The sequence below is a fragment of the Haematobia irritans genome, chromosome 4 (genome assembly GCF_050003625.1).
Source record: "Haematobia irritans isolate KBUSLIRL chromosome 4, ASM5000362v1, whole genome shotgun sequence".
Lineage (NCBI taxonomy): Eukaryota > Metazoa > Arthropoda > Insecta > Diptera > Muscidae > Haematobia > Haematobia irritans.
Genome location: NC_134400.1, coordinates 38001203 through 38025971, shown reverse-complemented (window position 1 = coordinate 38025971; position 24769 = coordinate 38001203). Strand labels below are relative to the sequence as shown.

Below are 24769 nucleotides of genomic sequence, written 5' to 3'. Positions count from 1 at the left end.
TTTTGTCAAATTTTATTTCTAAAGAAAATTTTGGCAAAATTTTATTTCTGTAGAAAATGTTGTCAAAATTTTAATTCTATAGAGAATGTTGTCAAAATTTTAAATCTTTTGAAAATTTTGTAAAAATTTTATTTCTATAAAAAATTTTGTCAAAATATTATTTCTATAGAAAATTTTGTTAAAATCGTATTTCTCTAGAAAATTTTGTCCAAATTTTACTTCTATAGAAAATGTTGTCAAAAATTTAATTTGTCAAAATTTTATTTCTATAGAAAATTTTGTTAAACTTAATTATATACGTATTTATCGGCCATTTTAAGTTTAATATATACCACGTATGGGCTACGTGGTATATATTACGGTATTAGGATGTTTTAAGATACCTTGTCATCGGCAAAAGTTATCGCAACCCAAGTAATTCGATTGTTGATGACAGTCTTCAGTAGAAGTTTCTACGCAATCCATGGTGGAGGGTGCATAAGCTTCGGCCTGGCCGAACTTACGGCCGTATATACTTGTTTAGTTTAATATATACCACGTATGGACTATGTGGTATATATTACGGTGTTAGGAAGTTTTAAGATACCTGGCCATCGGCAAGTGTTACCGCAACCCAAGTAATTGGATTGTGGATGACAGTCTTCAGTATTTGACATTGCATTTTTAGTAGTATTTCGACATTGACAAAGAGAAGCCTTATTTGGCCACCGATACCTATTGAAAAAAACACAGTTGCCAATATTTCATAGAAAAGATCATTAAGAAGTTATCATAAAAATCATTTACCAGCAAAGAAATTCTCAAAGCATTACCTATGGGTTTTTAAAACTGGGCGTATGTCAATCAATTATATTTGTTTTTTGGTTTTACTAAAACCTGGTTCAGTTCTTATGTTCAAGCTAAGTTAAAGTTATGTTTTCCTTACTTCACAAAAAAAATCACAAAAGTCAAATAAATTGACTATTATAGTTTTCAATGTTATGTTGTGCTGTTAAACTTTTCCACTTGAATCATTTTTAAAATAATCAAAAAGTCCTGGTACAACTTGAAAACTTATTGGTGGTGGTGATGTTATTGTAGGATGTGATGGTGGACAAGAAATGTTGACATGGGAAAAACTGGCGTCAACTAAAAACATCAGACCAGCATGATCACATATACATTGGCATGAATAAAGAAGAACTTGAAATATAACGAAACACAATAGAAGTGTTTTTAATATTTTTTTCAAAAATTGTTCCATTCGAAAGTGAAGTTTATGCATACTTTTAGGAGTTCATAATTTAATTTTATTAAGGTATCCTCTAGCCTCTATCCTCTATCGTCTTTTCCTTTCTTTTCTTTTCTTTTCTTTTCTTTTCTTTTCTTTTCTTTTCTTTTCTTTTCTTTTCTTTTCTTTTCTTGTCTTTTCTTTTCTTTTTTTTCATCAATTTAATTTAATTTAATTTAATTTAATTTAATTTAATTTAATTTAATTTAATTTAATTTAATTTATTTTATTTTAATTTAATTTAATTTAATTTAATTTAATTTAATTTAATTTAATTTAATTTAATTTAATTTAATTTAATTTAATTTAATTTAATTTAATTTAATTTAATTTAATTTAATTTAATTTAATTTAATTTAATTTAATTTAATTTAATTTAATTTAATTTAATTTAATTTAATTTAATTTAATTTAATTTAATTTAATTTAATTTAATTTAATTTAATTTAATTTAATTTAATTTAATTTAATTTAATTTAATTTAATTTAATTTAATTTAATTTAATTTAATTTAATTTAATTTAATTTAATTTAATTTAATTTAATTTAATTTAATTTAATTTAATTTAATTTAATTTAATTTAATTTAATTTAATTTAATTTAATTTAATTTAATTTAATTTAATTTAATTTAATTTAATTTAATTTAATTTAATTTAATTTAATTTAATTTAATTTAATTTAATTTAATTTAATTTAATTTAATTTAATTTAATTTAATTTAATTTAATTTAATTTAATTTAATTTAATTTAATTTAATTTAATTTAATTTAATTTAATTTAATTTAATTTAATTTAATTTAATTTAATTTAATTTAATTTAATTTAATTTAATTTAATTTAATTTAATTTAATTTAATTTAATTTAATTTAATTTAATTTAATTTAATTTAATTTAATTTAATTTAATTTAATTTAATTTAATTTAATTTAATTTAATTTAATTTAATTTAATTTAATTTAATTTAATTTAATTTAATTTAATTTAATTTAATTTAATTTAATTTAATTTAATTTAATTTAATTTAATTTAATTTAATTTAATTTAATTTAATTTAATTTAATTTAATTTAATTTAATTTAATTTAATTTAATTTAATTTAATTTAATTTAATTTAATTTAATTTAATTTAATTTAATTTAATTTAATTTAATTTAATTTAATTTAATTTAATTTAATTTAATTTAATTTAATTTAATTTAATTTAATTTAATTTAATTTAATTTAATTTAATTTAATTTAATTTAATTTAATTTAATTTAATTTAATTTAATTTAATTTAATTTAATTTAATTTAATTTAATTTAATTTAATTTAATTTAATTTAATTTAATTTAATTTAATTTAATTTAATTTAATTTAATTTAATTTAATTTAATTTAATTTAATTTTAATTTAATTTAATTTAATTTAATTTAATTTAATTTAATTTAATTTAATTTAATTTAATTTAATTTAATTTAATTTAATTTATTTAATTTAATTTAATTTAATTTAATTTAATTTAATTTAATTTAATTTAATTTAATTTAATTTAATTTAATTTAATTTAATTTAATTTAATTTAATTTAATTTAATTTAATTTAATTTAATTTAATTTAATTTAATTTAATTTAATTTAATTTAATTTAATTTAATTTAATTTAATTTAATTTAATTTAATTTAATTTAATTTAATTTAATTTAATTTAATTTAATTTAATTTAATTTAATTTAATTTAATTTAATTTAATTTAATTTAATTTAATTTAATTTAATTTAATTTAATTTAATTTAATTTAATTTAATTTAATTTAATTTAATTTAATTTAATTTAATTTAATTTAATTTAATTTAATTTAATTTAATTTAATTTAATTTAATTTAATTTAATTTAATTTAATTTAATTTAATTTAATTTAATTTAATTTAATTTAATTTAATTTAATTTAATTTAATTTAATTTAATTTAATTTAATTTAATTTAATTTAATTTAATTTAATTTAATTTAATTTAATTTAATTTAATTTAATTTAATTTAATTTAATTTAATTTAATTTAATTTAATTTAATTTAATTTAATTTAATTTAATTTAATTTAATTTAATTTAATTTAATTTAATTTAATTTAATTTAATTTAATTTAATTTAATTTAATTTAATTTAATTTAATTTAATTTAATTTAATTTAATTTAATTTAATTTAATTTAATTTAATTTAATTTAATTTAATTTAATTTAATTTAATTTAATTTAATTTAATTTAATTTAATTTAATTTAATTTAATTTAATTTAATTTAATTTAATTTAATTTAATTTAATTTAATTTAATTTAATTTAATTTAATTTAATTTAATTTAATTTAATTTAATTTAATTTAATTTAATTTAATTTAATTTAATTTAATTTAATTTAATTTAATTTAATTTAATTTAATTTAATTTAATTTAATTTAATTTAATTTAATTTAATTTAATTTAATTTAATTTAATTTAATTTAATTTAATTTAATTTAATTTAATTTAATTTAATTTAATTTAATTTAATTTAATTTAATTTAATTTAATTTAATTTAATTTAATTTAATTTAATTTAATTTAATTTAATTTAATTTAATTTAATTTAATTTAATTTAATTTAATTTAATTTAATTTAATTTAATTTAATTTAATTTAATTTAATTTAATTTAATTTAATTTAATTTAATTTAATTTAATTTAATTTAATTTAATTTAATTTAATTTAATTTAATTTAATTTAATTTAATTTAATTTAATTTAATTTAATTTAATTTAATTTAATTTAATTTAATTTAATTTAATTTAATTTAATTTAATTTAATTTAATTTAATTTAATTTAATTTAATTTAATTTAATTTAATTTAATTTAATTTAATTTAATTTAATTTAATTTAATTTAATTTAATTTAATTTAATTTAATTTAATTTAATTTAATTTAATTTAATTTAATTTAATTTAATTTAATTTAATTTAATTTAATTTAATTTAATTTAATTTAATTTAATTTAATTTAATTTAATTTAATTTAATTTAATTTAATTTAATTTAATTTAATTTAATTTAATTTAATTTAATTTAATTTAATTTAATTTAATTTAATTTAATTTAATTTAATTTAATTTAATTTAATTTAATTTAATTTAATTTAATTTAATTTAATTTAATTTAATTTAATTTAATTTAATTTAATTTAATTTAATTTAATTTAATTTAATTTAATTTAATTTAATTTAATTTAATTTAATTTAATTTAATTTAATTTAATTTAATTTAATTTAATTTAATTTAATTTAATTTAATTTAATTTAATTTAATTTAATTTAATTTAATTTAATTTAATTTAATTTAATTTAATTTAATTTAATTTAATTTAATTTAATTTAATTTAATTTAATTTAATTTAATTTAATTTAATTTAATTTAATTTAATTTAATTTAATTTAATTTAATTTAATTTAATTTAATTTAATTTAATTTAATTTAATTTAATTTAATTTAATTTAATTTAATTTAATTTAATTTAATTTAATTTAATTTAATTTAATTTAATTTAATTTAATTTAATTTAATTTAATTTAATTTAATTTAATTTAATTTAATTTAATTTAATTTAATTTAATTTAATTTAATTTAATTTAATTTAATTTAATTTAATTTAATTTAATTTAATTTAATTTAATTTAATTTAATTTAATTTAATTTAATTTAATTTAATTTAATTTAATTTAATTTAATTTAATTTAATTTAATTTAATTTAATTTAATTTAATTTAATTTAATTTAATTTAATTTAATTTAATTTAATTTAATTTAATTTAATTTAATTTAATTTAATTTAATTTAATTTAATTTAATTTAATTTAATTTAATTTAATTTAATTTAATTTAATTTAATTTAATTTAATTTAATTTAATTTAATTTAATTTAATTTAATTTAATTTAATTTAATTTAATTTAATTTAATTTAATTTAATTTAATTTAATTTAATTTAATTTAATTTAATTTAATTTAATTTAATTTAATTTAATTTAATTTAATTTAATTTAATTTAATTTAATTTAATTTAATTTAATTTAATTTAATTTAATTTAATTTAATTTAATTTAATTTAATTTAATTTAATTTAATTTAATTTAATTTAATTTAATTTAATTTAATTTAATTTAATTTAATTTAATTTAATTTAATTTAATTTAATTTAATTTAATTTAATTTAATTTAATTTAATTTAATTTAATTTAATTTAATTTAATTTAATTTAATTTAATTTAATTTAATTTAATTTAATTTAATTTAATTTAATTTAATTTAATTTAATTTAATTTAATTTAATTTAATTTAATTTAATTTAATTTAATTTAATTTAATTTAATTTAATTTAATTTAATTTAATTTAATTTAATTTAATTTAATTTAATTTAATTTAATTTAATTTAATTTAATTTAATTTAATTTAATTTAATTTAATTTAATTTAATTTAATTTAATTTAATTTAATTTAATTTAATTTAATTTAATTTAATTTAATTTAATTTAATTTAATTTAATTTAATTTAATTTAATTTAATTTAATTTAATTTAATTTAATTTAATTTAATTTAATTTAATTTAATTTAATTTAATTTAATTTAATTTAATTTAATTTAATTTAATTTAATTTAATTTAATTTAATTTAATTTAATTTAATTTAATTTAATTTAATTTAATTTAATTTAATTTAATTTAATTTAATTTAATTTAATTTAATTTAATTTAATTTAATTTAATTTAATTTAATTTAATTTAATTTAATTTAATTTAATTTAATTTAATTTAATTTAATTTAATTTAATTTAATTTAATTTAATTTAATTTAATTTAATTTAATTTAATTTAATTTAATTTAATTTAATTTAATTTAATTTAATTTAATTTAATTTAATTTAATTTAATTTAATTTAATTTAATTTAATTTAATTTAATTTAATTTAATTTAATTTAATTTAATTTAATTTAATTTAATTTAATTTAATTTAATTTAATTTAATTTAATTTAATTTAATTTAATTTAATTTAATTTAATTTAATTTAATTTAATTTAATTTAATTTAATTTAATTTAATTTAATTTAATTTAATTTAATTTAATTTAATTTAATTTAATTTAATTTAATTTAATTTAATTTAATTTAATTTAATTTAATTTAATTTAATTTAATTTAATTTAATTTAATTTAATTTAATTTAATTTAATTTAATTTAATTTAATTTAATTTAATTTAATTTAATTTAATTTAATTTAATTTGATTTAATTTAATTTAATTTAATTTAATTTAATTTAATTTAATTTAATTTAATTTAATTTAATTTAATTTAATTTAATTTAATTTAATTTAATTTAATTTAATTTAATTTAATTTAATTTAATTTAATTTAATTTAATTTAATTTAATTTAATTTATTTTAATTTATATAATTATTATAATTTTTAATTTAATAGAAATAGCGTCTAAAAGTATGCTACAAAATTCTAATAAAGAAAACACGTTTATTATCAAAAATCTTTCATGGGTGGTAACTTTCAGCGACCAATAATGTTAGACAAAAATTATAATAACTGTGTAAGAAGGCGTATGTGATAGCAAATGTACGTGAAGTGGTATTAGGAGACCTAACTAGAAATCGACTTTACTGAAATATTTGTGGGTAGAAATAAAAACTCATAAAAGTTTTGTTGTTTTTCGATTTATTTCTTACACATGTTTTTCAATGTGGCCTTTTTGTGATTTCCCCCACCAAGATTTCAACAGAAGAAAAAGTCATTGTCATATTGGTCATGGTTTGTTTTTGTTCTCCCTGCTAAAAGGCACATGAAAAAAATTTCCTGTTAATGTTAGTGTATGTGTGCGTGGGTTTATAAAGCACATATAAATGTGAAAAAAAAAATTCACATATATTTTTGTATGAAAATTGACAAGTGGTAATAAATCTTATGAAATGATATTTGGCCCTCCTCATGTTATTGTTAACATCTCATAATAAACAATGAATATAATTTTCTCTGGCCGGAAAAAGATAACGTGCAGAAAAAAAACTTTCGAAACAACTCAAGGTTGCTGAGTTTTCTTTCTTCTAAGATTAAAAACAACATGGCAACAACCGGAAATAGCAAAAAAGTTATATATATGTATGCCTGAAAATAGGCAACGAAAAATTTACTCTGCTACTGAAAAGTAAACAATGAAAAAGAGGAGGAAGCAAGAGATTTTATTTGGGAGGAAAATCCTAGAAATATCAAAAAACATTCGTTTTTTTGTTGTTTCTTGCTTCTACAGCGAAAATAGAACTCATCTTTTTGAGGTTTTCTTTTTTTTTTGTTTTCCTATAAAAATGACCCAGAAAATTGCTTTTTCCATCGCCAGCAAGTCTGTCAAAGAACAATGAATGATTTTTGAGCATAGGATTTTTATGGATAGCGAAGTTATTGTAAAATCGATTAAAGTTAAGAGCAAAATTAGAATCTGTGGATGTTAGATCACCAAACAATTCGAATCTAAATAGTGAGTATGTGGTCGATTTTAATTTTTTCATTCAACACAGTATTTTCTTAGCCTACCCTCAATATGGGTTTTCTCGGATTTTTACCATACGTGGGAGAATAACTGCGTCATCTTTAAAATAACGACATTTTGTTGGGACCTCTCTAGCTTTTTATCTAGTATTAATAAAATTTAAAGATCGCATTTATCGTATTTTCATTTTTATACCCTCCACCATAGGATGGGATTAACTGTGTCATTCCGTTTGTAACACATCGAAATATTGCTCTAAGACCCCATAAAGTATATATATTCTGGGTCGTGCTGAAATTCTGAGTCGATCTGAGCCTGTCCGTCCGTCCGCCCGTCCGTCTGTTGAAATCACGCTAACTTCCGAACGAAACAAGCTATCTACTTCAAACTTGGCACAAGTAGTTGCTATTGATGTAGGTCGGATGGTATTGAAAATGGGCCATATCGGTCCACTTTTACGTATAGCCCCCATATAAACGGACCCTCAGATTTGGCTTGCTGAGCCTCTAAGAGAATCATATTTCATCCGATTCGGCTGAAATTTGGTACATGGAGTTGGTATATGGTCTCTAACAACCATGCAAAAATTGGTCCACATCGGTCCATAATTATATATAGCCCCCATATAAACCGATCCCCAGATTTGGCTTGCGGAGCCTAAAAGAGAAGCAAATTTCATCCGATCCGGTTGAAATTTAAAACCTACCAAAATTTTATCCTACCAAAATTTTATTTCTACCAAAATTTTATTTCTATAGAAAATTTTGTCAAAACTATATTTCTATAGAAAATTTTGTCAAAATTTTATTTGTATAGAAAATTTGGCAAACTGAATTATATACGTATTTAATGAGTCTATTAGTCCATATCGGGCGAAAGATATATATGGGAGCTATATCTAAATCTGAACCGATTTCTTCCAAAATCAATAGGGTTATTTTCTGACCCAAATTAGGAACATGTGCCAAATTTGAAGGCGATTGGACTTAAATTGCGACCTAGACTTTGATCACAAAAATGTGTTCACAGACAGACGGACGGACAGACAGACATGGTTATATCGACTCAGGGACCCACCCTGAGCATTATTGCCAGAGACACCATGTGTCTACCAAAGTTTCCATAGTAATAAAATGTTGACCAAATTTTCGGTAGCAATACAATTTGGCCAAATTTTCTATAGAAATAAAATGTTGATCAAATATTCTATAGAAATAAAATTTTGAAAAAAAATCTATATTTTCTATGGAAATGAAATGTTGACCAAATTTTCTATAGAAATAAAATTTCTTGAAATTTTTCGGTAGAAATAAAATGCTTACCCAAGTTTTATGGAAATAAAATTTTGATCAAATTTTTACTAGAAATAAAATTGTGACCAAATTTTCGGTAGAAATAACATTTAGACCAAATTTTCTGTAGAAATAAATTTTTGAGAAAATTTTCGATCGAAATAAAATTTGACAAAATTTTTTACAGAAATAAAATTTTGAACAATTTTTTTGTAGAAAAAAAATTTAACACAATTTCTACAAAGTAAAATTTTTAATAAATATTCTCTAGATATAAAATTTCGAAAAAATTTCTACAAAGTACAATTTTGAACAGGTTTTCTGTAGAAATAAAATTTTGACAAAATTTCTACAAAGTAAATTTTTGAACAAATTGTCTGTAGAAATAAAATTTTGACAACATTTTCTACAGAAATAAAATTTTGTAAAAATTATATATAAAAATCTATAGAAATAAAATTTTGAACAAATTTTCGGTAGAAATAAAATTTTGACAACATTTTTCTCTAGAAATAACATTTTGACCAAATTTCTCTATAGAAATAAAATTTTGACAAAATTTTTCTATACCAATGTTTTCTACAGAAATAAATTTTTGAGAAAAATTTTTATGAAAATAATATTTTAAGAAAATTTTCTTTAGAAATAACATTTTTACAAAATTTTCGATAGAAATAAAATTTTTACAAAATTTTCTATAGAAATAAAATGTTGACCAAATTTCCTATAGAAATTTTTAGGTAATAAAATTTTGACTAAATTTTCTAGAGACTTTTACAAAATATTCTATAGAAATAAAATTTTGAACAAATTTTCTATAGAAATAAAATTTTGACAAAATTTTTCTATAGAAATAAAATTTTGACCAAATTTCTCTATAGAAATAAAATTTTGACCAATGTTTTCTACAGAAATAAAATTTTGAGAAAATTTTTTATGAAAATAATATTTTAAGAAAATTTTCTTTAGAAATAAAATTTTTACAAAATTTTCTATAGAAATAAAATTTTTACAAAATTTTCTATAGAAATAAAATGTTGACCAAATTTCCTATAGAAATACATTTTTAGAAATAAAATGTTGATCAAATATTCTATAGAAATAAAATTTTGAAAAAAATCTATATTTTCTATGGAAATGAAATGTTGCCCATATTTTCTATGGAAATGAAATGTTGATCAAATTTTCTATAGAAATAAAATTTTTAGAAATTTTTCGGTAGTAATAAAATGCTTACCCAAGTTTCTATAGAAATAAAATTTTGATCAAATTTTTTACTAGAAATAAAATTTTTACCAAATTTTCGGTAGAAATAACATTTAGACCAAATTTTCTGTAGAGATAAATTTTTGAGAAAATTTTCGGTCGAAATAAAATTTGACAAAATTTTTTTACAGAAATAAAATTTTGAACAATTTTTTTGTAGAAAAAATTTAACACAATTTCTACAAAGTAAAATTTTTAATAAATTTTCTCTAGAAATAAAATCTGGAAAAAATTTCTACAAAGTACAATTTTGAACAGGTTTTCTGTAGAAATAAAATTTTGACAAAATTTCTACAAAGTAAATTTTTGAACAAATTGTCTGTAGAAATAAAATTTTGACAACATTTTCTACAGAAATAAAATTTTGTAAAAATTATATATAAAAATCTATAGAAATAAAATTTTGAACAAATTTTCGGTAGAAATAAAATTTTGACAACATTTTTCTATAGAAATAAAATTTTGACCAAATTTCTCTATAGAAATAAAATTTTGACAAAATTTTTCTATACCAATGTTTTCTACAGAAATAAAATTTTGAGAAAAATTTTTATGAAAATAATATTTTAAGAAAATTTTCTTTAGAAATAAAATTTTTACAAAATTTTCGATAGAAATAAAATTTTTACAAAATTGTCTATAGAAATAAAATGTTGACCAAATTTCCTATAGAAATACATTTTTAGGAAATAAAATTTTGACTAAATTTTCTAGAGACTTTTACAAAATATTCTATAGAAATAAAAATTTTAACAAATTTTCTATAGAAATAAAATTTTGACAAAATTTTTCTATAGAAATAAAATTTTGACCAAATTTCTCTATAGAAATAAAATTTTGACCAATGTTTTCTACAGCAATAAAATTTTGAGAAAATTTTTTATGGAAATAATATTTTAAGAAAATTTTCTATAGAAATAAAATTTTTAAAAAATTTTCTATAGAAATAAAATTTTTACAAAATTTTCTATAGAAATAAAATGTTGACCAAATTTCCTATAGAAATACATTTTTAGAAATAAAATGTTGATCAAATATTCTATAGAAATAAAATTTTGAAAAAAATCTATATTTTCTATGGAAATGAAATGTTGCCCATATTTTCTATGGAAATGAAATGTTGATCAAATTTTCTATAGAAATAAAATTTTTAGAAATTTTTCGGTAGTAATAAAATGCTTTCCCAAGTTTCTATAGAAATAAAATTTTGATCAAATTTTTTACTAGAAATAAAATTTTTACCAAATTTTCGGTAGAAATAACATTTAGACCAAATTTTCTGTAGAGATAAATTTTTGAGAAAATTTTCGGTCGAAATAAAATTTGACAAAATTTTTTTACAGAAATAAAATTTTGAACAATTTTTTTGTAGAAAAAATTTAACACATTTTCTACAAAGTAAAATTTTTAATAAATTTTCTCTAGAAATAAAATCTGGAAAAAATTTCTACAAAGTACAATTTTGAACAGGTTTTCTGTAGAAATAAAATTTTTACAAAATTTCTACAAAGTAAATTTTTGAACAAATTGTCTGTAGAAATAAAATTTTGACAACACTTTCTACAGAAATAAAATTTTGTAAAAATTATATATAAAAATCTATAGAAATAAAATTTTGAACAAATTTTCGGTAGAAATAAAATTTTGACAACATTTTTCTATAGAAATAAAATTTTGACCAAATTTCTCTATAGAAATAAAATTTTGACAAAATTTTTCTATACCAATGTTTTCTACAGAAATAAAATTTTGAGAAAAATTTTTATGAAAATAATATTTTAAGAAAATTTTCTTTAGAAATAAAATTTTTACAAAATTTTCGATAGAAATAACATTTTTACAAAATTGTCTATAGAAATAAAATGTTGACCAAATTTCCTATAGAAATTTTTAGGTAATAAAATTTTGACTAAATTTTCTAGAGACTTTTACAAAATATTCTATAGAAATAAAATTTTGAACAAATTTTCTATAGAAATAAAATTTTGACAAAATTTTTCAATAGAAATAAAATTTTGACCAAATTTCTCTATAGAAATAAAATTTTGACCAATGTTTTCCACAGAAATAAAATTTTGAGAAAATTTTTTATGAAAATAATATTTTAAGAAAATTTTCTTTAGAAATAAAATTTTTACAAAATTTTCTATAGAAATAAAATTTTTACAACATTTTCTATAGAAATAAAATGTTGACCAAATTTCCTATAGAAATACATTTTTAGGAAATAAAATTTTGACTAAATTTTCTAGAGACTTTTACAAAATATTCTATAGAAATAACAATTTTAACAAATTTTCTATAGAAATAAAATTTTGACAAATTTCTCTATAGAAATAAAATTTTGACCAAATTTCTCTATAGAAATAAAATTTTGACCAATGTTTTCTACAGAAATAAAATTTTGAGAAAATTTTTTATGGAAATAATATTTTAAGAAAATTTTCTATTGAAATAAAATTTTTACAAAATTTTCTATAGAAATAAAATTTTTATAAAATTTTCTATAGAAATAAAATGTTGACCAAATTTCCTATAGAAATAAAATGTTGACCAAATTTCCTATAGAAATAAATTTTTAGGTAATAAAATTGTGACTAAATTTTCTAGAGACTTTTACAAAATATTCTATAGAAATAAAATTTTGAACAAATTTTCTATAGAAATAAAATTTTGACAAAATTTTTCTATAGAAATAAAATTTTGACCAAATTTCTCTATAGAAATAAAATTTTGACCAATGTTTTCTACAGAAATAAAATTTTGAGAAAATTTTTTATGGAAATAATATTTTAAGAAAATTTTCTATAGAAATAAAATTTTTACAAAATTTTCTATAGAAATAAAATGTTGAACAAATTTCCTATAGAAATAAAATGTTGAACAAATTTCCTATAGAAATAAAATATTGACCAAATTTCCTATAGAAATAAATTTTTAGGTAATAAAATTTTGACTAAATTTTCTAGAGACTTTTACAAAATATTCTATAGAAATAAAATTTTGAACAAATTTTTTATAGAAATAAAATTTTGACAAAATTTTTCTAAAGAAATAAAATTTTGACCAAATTTCTCTATAGAAATAAAATTTTGACCAAATTTCTCTATAGAAATAAAATTTTGACCAATGTTTTCCACAGAACTAAAATTTTGAGAAAAATTTTTATGAAATAAAATTTTTACAAAATTTTCTATAGAAATAAAATTTTTACAAAATTTTCTATATAAATAAAATTTTTACAAAATTTTCTATAGAAATAAAATTTTTACAAAATTTTCTATAGAAATAAAATGTTGACCAAATTTCCTATAGAAATAAATTTTTAGGTAATAAAATTTTGACTAAATTTTCTAGAGACTTTTACAAAATATTCTGTAGAAATAAAATTTTGAACAAATTTTCAATAGAAATAAAATTTTGACAAAATTTTTCTATAGAAATAAAATTTTGACCAAATTTCTCTATAGAAATAAAATTTTGACGAATGTTTTCTACAGAAATAAAATTTTGAGAAAAATTTTTATGAATATAATATTTTAAGAAAATTTTCTATAGAAATAAAATTTTTACAAAATTTTCTATAGAAATAAAATTTTTACAAAATTTTCTATAGAAATAAAATGTTGACCAATTTTCCTATAGAAATAAAGTTTTAGGTAAAAAATTTTGACTTAATTTTCTAGAGATATAAATTCTTGACAAAACTTTCTATAGAAATAATATTTTGATAAAATTTTCTATAGAATTAAAATTTTGAGAAAATTTTGTATAGAAATAAAATTTTGAAAAAAAAATCTATAGATATAAAATTTTGACAAAATATTTCTATAAAATGTTGACAAAATTTTCTATAGACATAAAATGTTGACAAAAAAATCTTTGGATCCATGCAAACTTTTATTTGAGTGCATGTAGTGTTAATCTATGAAGAATTTTCACTGCAAGATATAATAAGCAGTATATATTTTGAGATTACATCAAATTTTCTCCCAAAAAAATATATAAATAGAAAAATTATCTTAACAAGTTAATTTAAACAATGAAGGAAGAAATTTTATTTTGTTCAATGGCTTAGAATCATCAAAATCTTCATGAAACTTTCACCCATTTCCAGGGGATTAGTTAACTCGCTCCGTTCACGTAGCCCATAAACTTTCATAACATTGTGCATTTCTTGTTACTTGGGAAACGATCAAAAAGATTTGCTCTACACATAGAATGTGGTGGATTCATTTGTGCTATTTGCGTCTTATCGTCCTTCATTCATTTTATTTCAATGGTTGTCATTTTGCCAAAAAAAAAAAACGAAAACCAAATCAGAATGAGGTAAACTTCGAACATTCCAACTAACAAAAATTTCACTTCAATTCAGTACTCATCATTAGATATGGTTTGTATGATGACATACAAAGTTGTCATCGGTTCTTTGGGGGGAAAACAAATGAAAAGACTTCAAAAATGACAACTATTCAATGACAACAAGAGCAGTCATATTGGACATGGGTGGATGGCGAGAAAGGAATGTGGGTTGGGAAGTTAGATCCGAATTCTGTCATAGTTGCAACAATTTTGGTTCGTTCAACTTTATGAATTGAACTTGATGATGACGCTTGGATAACGAAAGTTGTGCATGTTATGTCATGTTATTTACGATGTTTACAAAGTTCTTTACTGGAAATTCTATTGCAAGTTTTTTTTTGTTTGGTTTTTTTATATTTGCAGTAAATGCTATTACTGTCCTTTGCTGGCATTGCCAAAAAAAAAAAACGAAAAACAGCATAACAATTCAAAGTAAATAGACTAAGAGATTTCCTAACAAATAAGAAAGATGATTCAGAAAAGCTCATACGAGGGTTGCCTTTTATATTTCGAGGTTAGAGAAAAAAATATTAATTATCGAAAATCGATTTATTGTTTTTCAAAATATTCCTCATTAAGATCGATTCACTTTTGCAAGAGTTTGAGGCACATTTGCAGCTATGATTGATGTATCTCCCAATCATGCATTCCGAACGCATCAACCACTTCTTCAGGTGTCGAAAAACGTTGATCTCTAAGATTTTAGTTTTACGTACACTAGATGGCCGGTGACCCATCACATCGGCGTTTTCAGTGCTCAAAAATTCAGTTGTTTGAGCCGTATGTGCAAGCTCGCATTGTCGTTGTGAAGAGTGATCCGACTTCGATCGTTAATTTTCCTGATTTCTTGTAAAACAAGTGTTAAACAACTGGATTGTTTGCCACACTGAAATGACTTTTCAGCGTTGTTCTAGTGCGACATATTGCGACATATACGGTTTTTCTGAAAAAAAAAACAGGTGATCATTTCTTTGGAAAAGTGCTTTGCTAGCAACTTTTGTGGTACTGGCTTATATTGAAACGCCCATACAGTCGACTGCTATTTATTTGAGCGATCATACGCATAAATCCACAATTTATCATTTGTCAAAATGTCATAGATGTTTTTCGAAACAACACCCCAGCTAGCATTTGGGTGATTGTTTTAACAAAAATCATGTAAATGAGTCATATTCGAGTACTTTAGGAGATCAAAAACTGCTATGTCAGTTATGTGATTATAATACGATACGAAAATGACTCGCGCTAATGGGCGTAAAATGAGTTCGTTATAAAATACAACAAAAAATAACAAAAATCTAACAAAAACCGTCTAGAGGAGTCATCTTCGAGTACTTTTGGTAATCAAAAACTGCTTAAACAGTTACGGGACCAAAAAATGGCACGAAAATGACTCGCCCTAATGGGCATAAAATGTGTTCGATTTAAAATCGTCTAAAGGAGTCATCTTCGAGTACTTTTGGTGATCAAATAATGATCTTACACACTGGTAGAAAAAGTTTCGTTAATACGATGAATTTCTACGTTGTATTAACGAAATTCTTCATTAAAAGTCAGCCAACGTAGCATTTCGTTATAACAACGTAATTTTACGTTATATTTACGAAACCTTTTATGGAATACATTTCGTAGTATTAACGAACAATTACGTTGTTATTACGTAGCCTTTTCGTTGTATTAACGAATATTATTCGTTGTATGAATGAAATTTATTCATTGTATGGATGCAGCTTATACGTTGTATGAATGAAAACCATTCAGTGTATGAATGAAAGGCGAACGTTGTATAAATGAACACAAACGTTATATTAATGAAACCCAACCAAGTATTGCATTTGAGTGTAGTTATTGGTAGTGTATTATTTTTGTTAATATATTTGAAATATGATTTATATATAGTAGGAAATAATATTTATTGATAAATTAAGTAATTTAATAATCATATATTGTGACTTTCACTTATTTCTAAGACCAAAAAATGATAATCGTATCGCCGTGTCCATTTATCCAACCAAGGTTCATTGCGGTAATTATTCCGCCTTCTTCATCTGAAAGTTCACTTCCCCGGGGCATTTTCACTAAAGATTAAAAATTTATACTAAATTTCTTGCGAATATACAAAAAACACCAATTTAACTCACCCACAATCTAGGTTTTTTATTCACAACGAAACTGTAATGAGCCTGTGCACTCTTCAGCGAAAAGAACGTAAATGTTGTTAAGGTTTGCCCATCAGACAAGTTTTCTGTTGAACTTTTTACCGTTTGTTTTCCAAGACGCACACGCAAACATGTGCTTATTGCCATGCTTACATGTGTATGTACAAATTACATAGACGCTGCAGACGTATTAGAGAGAGTATGGAGAGACGTTTTGGAGAGAGAGAGAGATAGAGAGAGTAAGGAGAGGCAGAAATACTCAAACTCCCATTCGTATTATTAATGAACATATTTCATTAATATAACGAAATATAACAATTTAAAATTTATTTTTTAACGATCCATATCGTTATATTAACGATCGCTTTCGTTTTATAAATGAAATTTTCAATTCCAGTTTCGGAGTATATAAAACGACTATTTTAAGGGCTAAAAGTTTCCTAAATTTACTCTCTATGTGCAAATGATTATAATAATTCCATCTTAGAGAATTTGTTTATTGAAATTCTTGATAAAATTACAAAGTTAATATTCGTAATATTAACGAAACGTGTTTCATTAATATAACGAAAAGCCAAAACATAAAATTGTCTTTTAACGATTGATTTCGTTGTATTAACGATCACTTTCGTTCTTATAACGAAAAATTGCGTAATATTAACGAAAAATTATCAACGAAGCCCGTTCGTTAATAGTACGAAACATTTTTCTACCAGTGCAGAGTTATTGCAAGTGTTTTTTTATTTAAATCATAATTTTAACGGGGCAATCTCTATAATATTGTCAGAAATATTGTCAGAAACTTCCATTTAATAATAAAAACGATTTAAATGAATTTGAAAATTTGCTACAGGAAAATGAAGAAAAGCTGAAACAAATTGTAAGTATGAAATACGACGAAACAAACTAACAAATAAAATTGATAATTTATAATTTTTCTTAACACTGTTTACACTTTTTAGAAAGAGGTTACAGCAAAAAGCGGCGGAGAAGGACACGCACAATTTTTAAGATATTCAGTTCGGAAAGTATATTCCGATGAACTGGCTACATTATATGGCTGGAAGGGGACTAGCACTAAGCCCAGTGCTGAAAAATCTTTCATAATAACGTTAATTAAGTAAGTAAATATTTATAATACAAATAATAATTAAATTTTATTACAAGAAAATCACTTATATATTTTTAGATATATGTCATCTTAAATACGAAACGACAGACAGGGAAATGAATGTCGTATTACAAAAACATTTTGTCCATGCTAAGGATCGTTTGACAAAAACGAAAAGAAGTGATTAAGTATATATATTTTTTTATTTAATTTTATAAAAATTAATTGTTTTTTTTCATTTAAAGAAATATTAACAAATGATTGTTATTTATAATTTTGTTATTAAATACTAAGTATTTTAATTAAAATAATTATAATACAAATATTAATATTAAATATTTATATTAATAAAAAACACGTATTATTAATTAAAGGGAAAGGGTTCAGAAAACCGACTCAAAAATGCACTTAGAAGAGTCATTTGCGATTAGAAATATGACTATTAAATGACTCATAAGTGACTCATAAATAGAGTAATATGTGATCAATTAAAGACTCGTAAGGGATTATAATCATAATTGAAAAACGACTCGGAAAAGAATCGCAGATGAGGTATTTATACCCTTCACCACTACTGTGGTACAGGGTATAATAAGTTTGTGCATTTGTATGTAACGCCAAGAAGGAAAAGTCTGAGACCCATCGTTTAGTATACCGATCGTCTTAGAATTAAATTCTGAGTCGATTTAGCGATGTCCGTCTGTCTGTCTGTCTGTCTGTCTGTCTGTCTGTCTGTCTGTCCGTCTGTCTGTCTGTCTGTTGATGTATTTTTGTGTGCAAAGTACAGCTCGCAGTTTTAGTCCGATTGTCCTAAAATTTGGTATGGGGTCCTGTTTCGGCTCAAAGACGATCCCTATTGATTTTGGAAAACATCGGTTCAGATTTAGATATAGCTGCCATATATATTTTTCACCGATCTGGTCATAATTGGCGTGTATATCAACCGATCTTCCTCAAATTCCGTACATCTCAATATTTTATGAGTCTCGAAAAACTTGCAAAATATCATCCAAATCGGTTCAGATTTAGATATAGCTCCCATATATAGCTTTCGCCCGATTTACACTCCTTTGTCCACAGAGGCCAATTTTTTGTCCGATTTAGATGAAATTTTGCACAGGGAGTAGAATTAGCATTATAGCTATGCGTGTCAAATTTGGTGGAAATCGGTTCAGATTTGGATATAGCTCCCATATATAGCTTTCGCCCGATTTACACTCATATGACCACAGAGGCTAATTTTTTGCTCCGATTTAGTTGAAATTTTGCACAGGGAGTAGAATTAGCATTGTTGCTATGCGTGCCAAATTTGGTTGAAATCGGTTCAGATTTAGATATAGCTCCCATATATATGTTTTTCTGATTTCGACAAAAATTGTCAAAATACCAACATTTTCCTTGTAAAATCGCCACTGCTTAGTCGAATAGTTGAAAAAATGACCCTAATTTTCTTAAACTTCTTATACATATATATCGAGCGATAAATCATAAATAAACTTTTGCGAAATTTCCTTAAAATTGCTTCAGATTTATATGTTTCCCATATTTATTTTTTACTAACATTGTGTTCCACCCTAGTGCATTAGCCGACTTAAATTTTAAGTCTATAGATTTTGTAGAGTCTATCAAATTCTGTCCAGATCGAGTGATATTTAACTGTATGTATTTGGGACAAACCTTTATATATAGCCCCCAACACATTTGACGGATGTGATATGGTATCGAAAATTTAGATCTACAAAGTGGTGCAGGGTATAATATAGTCGGCCCCGCCCGACTTTAGACTTTCCTTACTGGTTTAAGACTAAAACTGATCAAAAAACGATTCAAAAAAGACTTTAATGCTACTAAAAAATGAGTCGAAAAAGACTCCAAAATATTATAGAAGAAGACTCATAAATGATTTATAAAGAAGAGTCGCGGGTAGTCACGTTTTTCTCCCGACAAAAGAGTCTTTTATGTTCATAAAATGAGCTCATATTCTGCCTTTTTAATCGCCAAGTAGACTCGAAAAAGACTCGAAAGTGCTTAAAAAACGACAAAAATGCTAGCTGGGACCATCATATTTTTGGAGCATTTCTTATAGAGCAAACGGTTGCCACACACACAAAGAAAATTTCATTAAAAGTCAGCCAACGAAAAATTTTCATTGATATAAAGAAACATTTTCATTAATACAATGAAAATATTCGTTAATAGTACGAAACGTTACGTTGATTGGCAGAAAATTCGTTATATTAACGAAAAAATTCGTTCTATTAACGAATTTGTTTCATTGGCTGACTTTTAACGACACATTTCGTTAATATAACGAAACTTTTTCTATTAGCGCCGTTGGTAGAATTTTTACTTTTTGGTAGATTGGTAGAATTCTTACTGTTTTGATAGATTTAGCAAACTATACCTTTCCAACTCAGAGGTACATTAATTTTCTATAGAAATAAAGTTTTGGTAAAATGTTCTATATATAGAAAATTTTGTCACAATTTTATTTCTATAGCAAATATTGTCACAATTTTATTTCTATAGAAAATTTTGTCACAATTTTGTTTCTACAGAAAATTTTGTTAAAATTTTATTTCTTTAGACAATTTTGTCAAAATTTTATTGTTATAGAAAATTTTGTCAACGCTTTTCCATAGAATTTTTTTTTTTTCAAAATTTTATTTCTATAGAAAATTTTGCCAAATTTTTATTTCTACAGAAAATTTTGTTAAAATTTTATTTCTGTAGAAAATTTTGTCAAAATTTTACTTCTATAGACATTTTTGTCAAAATTTTATTTCTGCAGAAAATTTTGTCAAAATTTTATTTCTATAGACATTTTTGTCAAAATTTTATTTCTATGGAAATTTTTCCCAAAATGTTATTTCTATAGAAAATTTTGTCAAAATTTTATTTCTACAGAAATTTTTGTTAAAATTTTATTTCTATAGAAAATTTTTTTCAAAATTTTATTTCTATAGAAAATTTTGTCACAAATTTTATTTCTATAGAAAATTTTCCCAAAATTTTATTTCTATAGAAAATTTTGTCAAAATTTTATTTCTACAAAAAATTTTGTTAAAATTTTATTTCTATAGAAAATTTTGTCAAAACTTTATTTCTATAGACATTTTTGTCAAAATTGTATTTCTATAGCAAACATTGTCACAATTTTATTTTTATAGAAAATTTTGTCACAATTTTGTTTCTACAGAAAATTTTGTTAAAATTTTATTTCTTTAGACAATTTTGTCAAAATTTTATTGTTATAGAAAATTTTGTCAACGCTTTTCCATAGAATTTTTTTTTCAAAATTTTATTTCTATAGAAAACTTTGTCAAAAATTTATTTCTATAGAAAATTTTCCCAAAATTTTATATCTATAGAAAATTTTCCCAAATTTTTATTTCTATAGAAAATTTTGTCAAAATTTTATTTCTATAGAAAATTTTTTCAAAATTTTATTTCTATAGACATTTTTGACAAAATTTTATTTCTATGGAAATTTTTGTTAAAGTTTTATTTCTATAGAAAATTTTGTCAAAATTTTATTTCTATGGAAAATTTTTTCAAAATTTTATTTCTATAGAAAATTTTGTCAAAATTTAGTTTCTATATACATTTTTGTCAAAATTTTATTTCTATAGAAAATTGTGTCAAAATTTTATTTCCATTCGTTTTGTTTTGTTATTGTTGGTTTTTTATACCCTTCACCACTACTGTGGTACAGCTGCCATATATATTTTTCACCGATCTGGTCATAATTGGCGTGTATATCAACCGATCTTCCTCAAATTCCGTACATCCGAATATTTTATGAGTCTCAAAAAACTTGCAAAATATCAGCCAAATCGGTTCAGATTTAGATATAGCTCCCATATATAGCTTTCGCCCGATTTACACTCATTTGCCCACAGAGGCCAATTTTTAGCTCCGATTTAGTTGAAATTTTGCATAGGGAGTAGAATTAGCGTTGTAACTATGCGTGCCAAATTTGCTTGAAATCGGTTCAGATTTGGATATATCTCCCATATAAAGCTTTCGCCCGATTTACACTCATATGACCACAGAGGCCAATTTTTAACTCCGATTTAGTTGAAATTTTGCACAGGGAGTAGAATTAGCATTGTAGCTATGCGTGCCAAATTTGGTTGAAATCGGTTCAGATTTAGATATAGCTCCCATATATATGTTTTTCTGATTTCGACAAAAATGGTCAAAATACCAACATTTTCCTTGTAAAATCGCCACTGCTTAGTCGAAAAGTTGTAAAAATGACTCTAATTTTCCTAAACTTCTAATACATATATATCGAGCGATAAATCATAAATAAACTTTTTCGAAGTTTCCTTAAAATTGCTTCAGATTTAAACGTTTCCCATATTTTTTTTACTAACATTGTGTTCCACCCTAGTGCATTAGCCGACTTAAATTTTGAGTCTATAGATTTTGTAGAAGTCTATCAAATTCTTCCAGATCGAATGATATTTAAATGTATGTATTTGGGACAAACCTTTATATATAGCCCCCAACACATTTGACGGATGTGATATGGTATCGAAAATTTAGATCTACAAAGTGGTGCAGGGTATAATATAGTCGGCCCCGCCCGATTTTAGACTTTCCTTACTGGTTTATTTCTATAGAAAACTTTGTCAAAATTTTATTTCTATAGAAAATGTTCACAAAATTTTATTTCTATAGAAAATTTTCCCAAAATTTTATTTCTATAGAAAATTTTGTCAACATTTTATTTCTATAGAAAATTTTGTTAAAAATTTAGTCTCTACACCCTCAGAAAAAATCGCTTCTCTAACATATGTTCCAAACATATTTTGCAGGAAGCACATATATTAGTGGATACTGCCGAAACATTAATATGTTTGTTTTATGTGAACATATATGTTGTGAAGCATTTTGAGCCCAAAAATATTATATGCTTGGAAGAATTTTCCCCAAAGAAGATTGTGCTCATTCCCTCACATAATTTTCACTTCCACGTTTTTTTTTTTAGTTCTTGGCACCTTTTTCTGTAATACAAATAATGTTGAAGAAATTATTCAATTTTATAATTTTACCTTTCGCCTGGACTGAGAATCGAACCGGGAACCATGCAATTTGTAAGCCAACACACTACCACTGGGCTACGTAGCTGTTATAATTACCAATAGACAAATATCGTTATAAGTTACATTTATATAGCATAGTTTGCAGCGCCCACGACCCGATGCAAACAAAACATTATTCAACAGAAACATATATTTGTTGGCCACGTGGAGCAGTGGTTAGCATGTCCGCCTTGCATGCAAAAGGTCCTGGGTTCAATCCCTACTCCGACCGAACACCAATTTTTTTTTTAATTTTTGTATTTATATTTTTATATTATTAAATGAAATTTTTACAATGAAACTTCGAAATGTGTGTTATTAAAGATTTACAGTCAGAAAAGAACAGTGCTTGATATAAACGAAATGGGCTGAGCTTTTGGATAATTTTTTTATTGCAAAAATAACAATTTTGTAGCAAAAAACTGTTTTTGGTATAAAAGCTTGAAATGTTGGAAGGAATTCAAAAACTCTAACAAAAGAAGAACGTGGAGTCGAGTATAAACATACATAAATAATTTTATAATATACACATAAATTTAGTTAGCCGTGAACAGTTTTTTACTAGCATTTAACACCATTTTAAATGCATTTAAAACTTATTGTGTATTGTACTTAATTTCATTTTTACCCTTAAGGCCGGTATTAAGTTGGCATTATCGTTCTAAAATGATCCTGTTTTGCCTTTTACTTTTCTTTAATAATTCATTTTAAAGGAAATAACCTTTTTCAATTTTTTAGCAAAACTCGAACTTAATGCCCGCTTCCGAATGTCTATTCTCTTTACACGAGTATTCAAATTAAATAATATTTAGACTTTCCGAAACAACATACAAACAGTTTCACAGAAATTGCTCTCTTTTGATTCTCTCGCTGTGTTATGTTGATATCTTTCGTCAACCCTCCCGGTTTCCATCTCTATTTCTTTCTCTATACTCTCTCTCTCTCTCTGTCGCTCTCAGAATAAAATATCACAACATATATATGTTTATTCGAAATTTGTAAATTTATATATGTTTACATTCACACATATTATTTTTATGAAACATTCATGCCCCAAACATAATATATTCTAACATATTAACATATGTGTCCCAAACATTTAGTGTTAGTTTAGGAACATTACATGTTTGCACTTAAATATATTGTGTTTAAAAATTGTACCCGAAACACATTTTGTTTATATCGGAACATATGAAAAACATATTTTTTTAACAGTGTATAGACATTTTTGTCAAAATTTAATTTCTATAGACATTTTTGCCAAAATTTTATTTCTATAGAAATTTTTGTCAAAATTTTATTTCTATAGAAAATTTTGTCAAAATTTTATTTCTATAAAAAATTTTTCCAAATTTTATTTCTATAGAAAATTTTGTCAAAATTTAGTTTCTATAGACATTTTTGTCAAAATTTTATTTCTATAGAAAATTTTGTCAAAATTTTATTTCCATTCATTTTGTTTTGTTATTGTTGGTTTTGTTCTTTAAGCATTGTTGTTGTTTTTTTATTTCAGCTTAAAACCATACATTGACTAACCTACAAGTGTAGCTTAACCAACAGAGGATTTGACAGTGGCATAGGAAAAGAGATATAAATTCGAAACAAACGAATTTATTTCGGCATAAGCCGGCTATCATACAAATCCTTTTTTCGGAG

The 24769-nt window shown here is 21.1% G+C and overlaps 1 long non-coding RNA gene across 1 annotated transcript in view; it reads right to left on the bottom strand.

Annotated features, from left to right (window-relative positions):
• Nucleotides 1-24769, bottom strand: part of LOC142233188 (uncharacterized) — a 320063-nt gene that overhangs the window by 137104 nt on the left and 158190 nt on the right. The gene's annotated exons all lie outside the window — the stretch shown is intronic.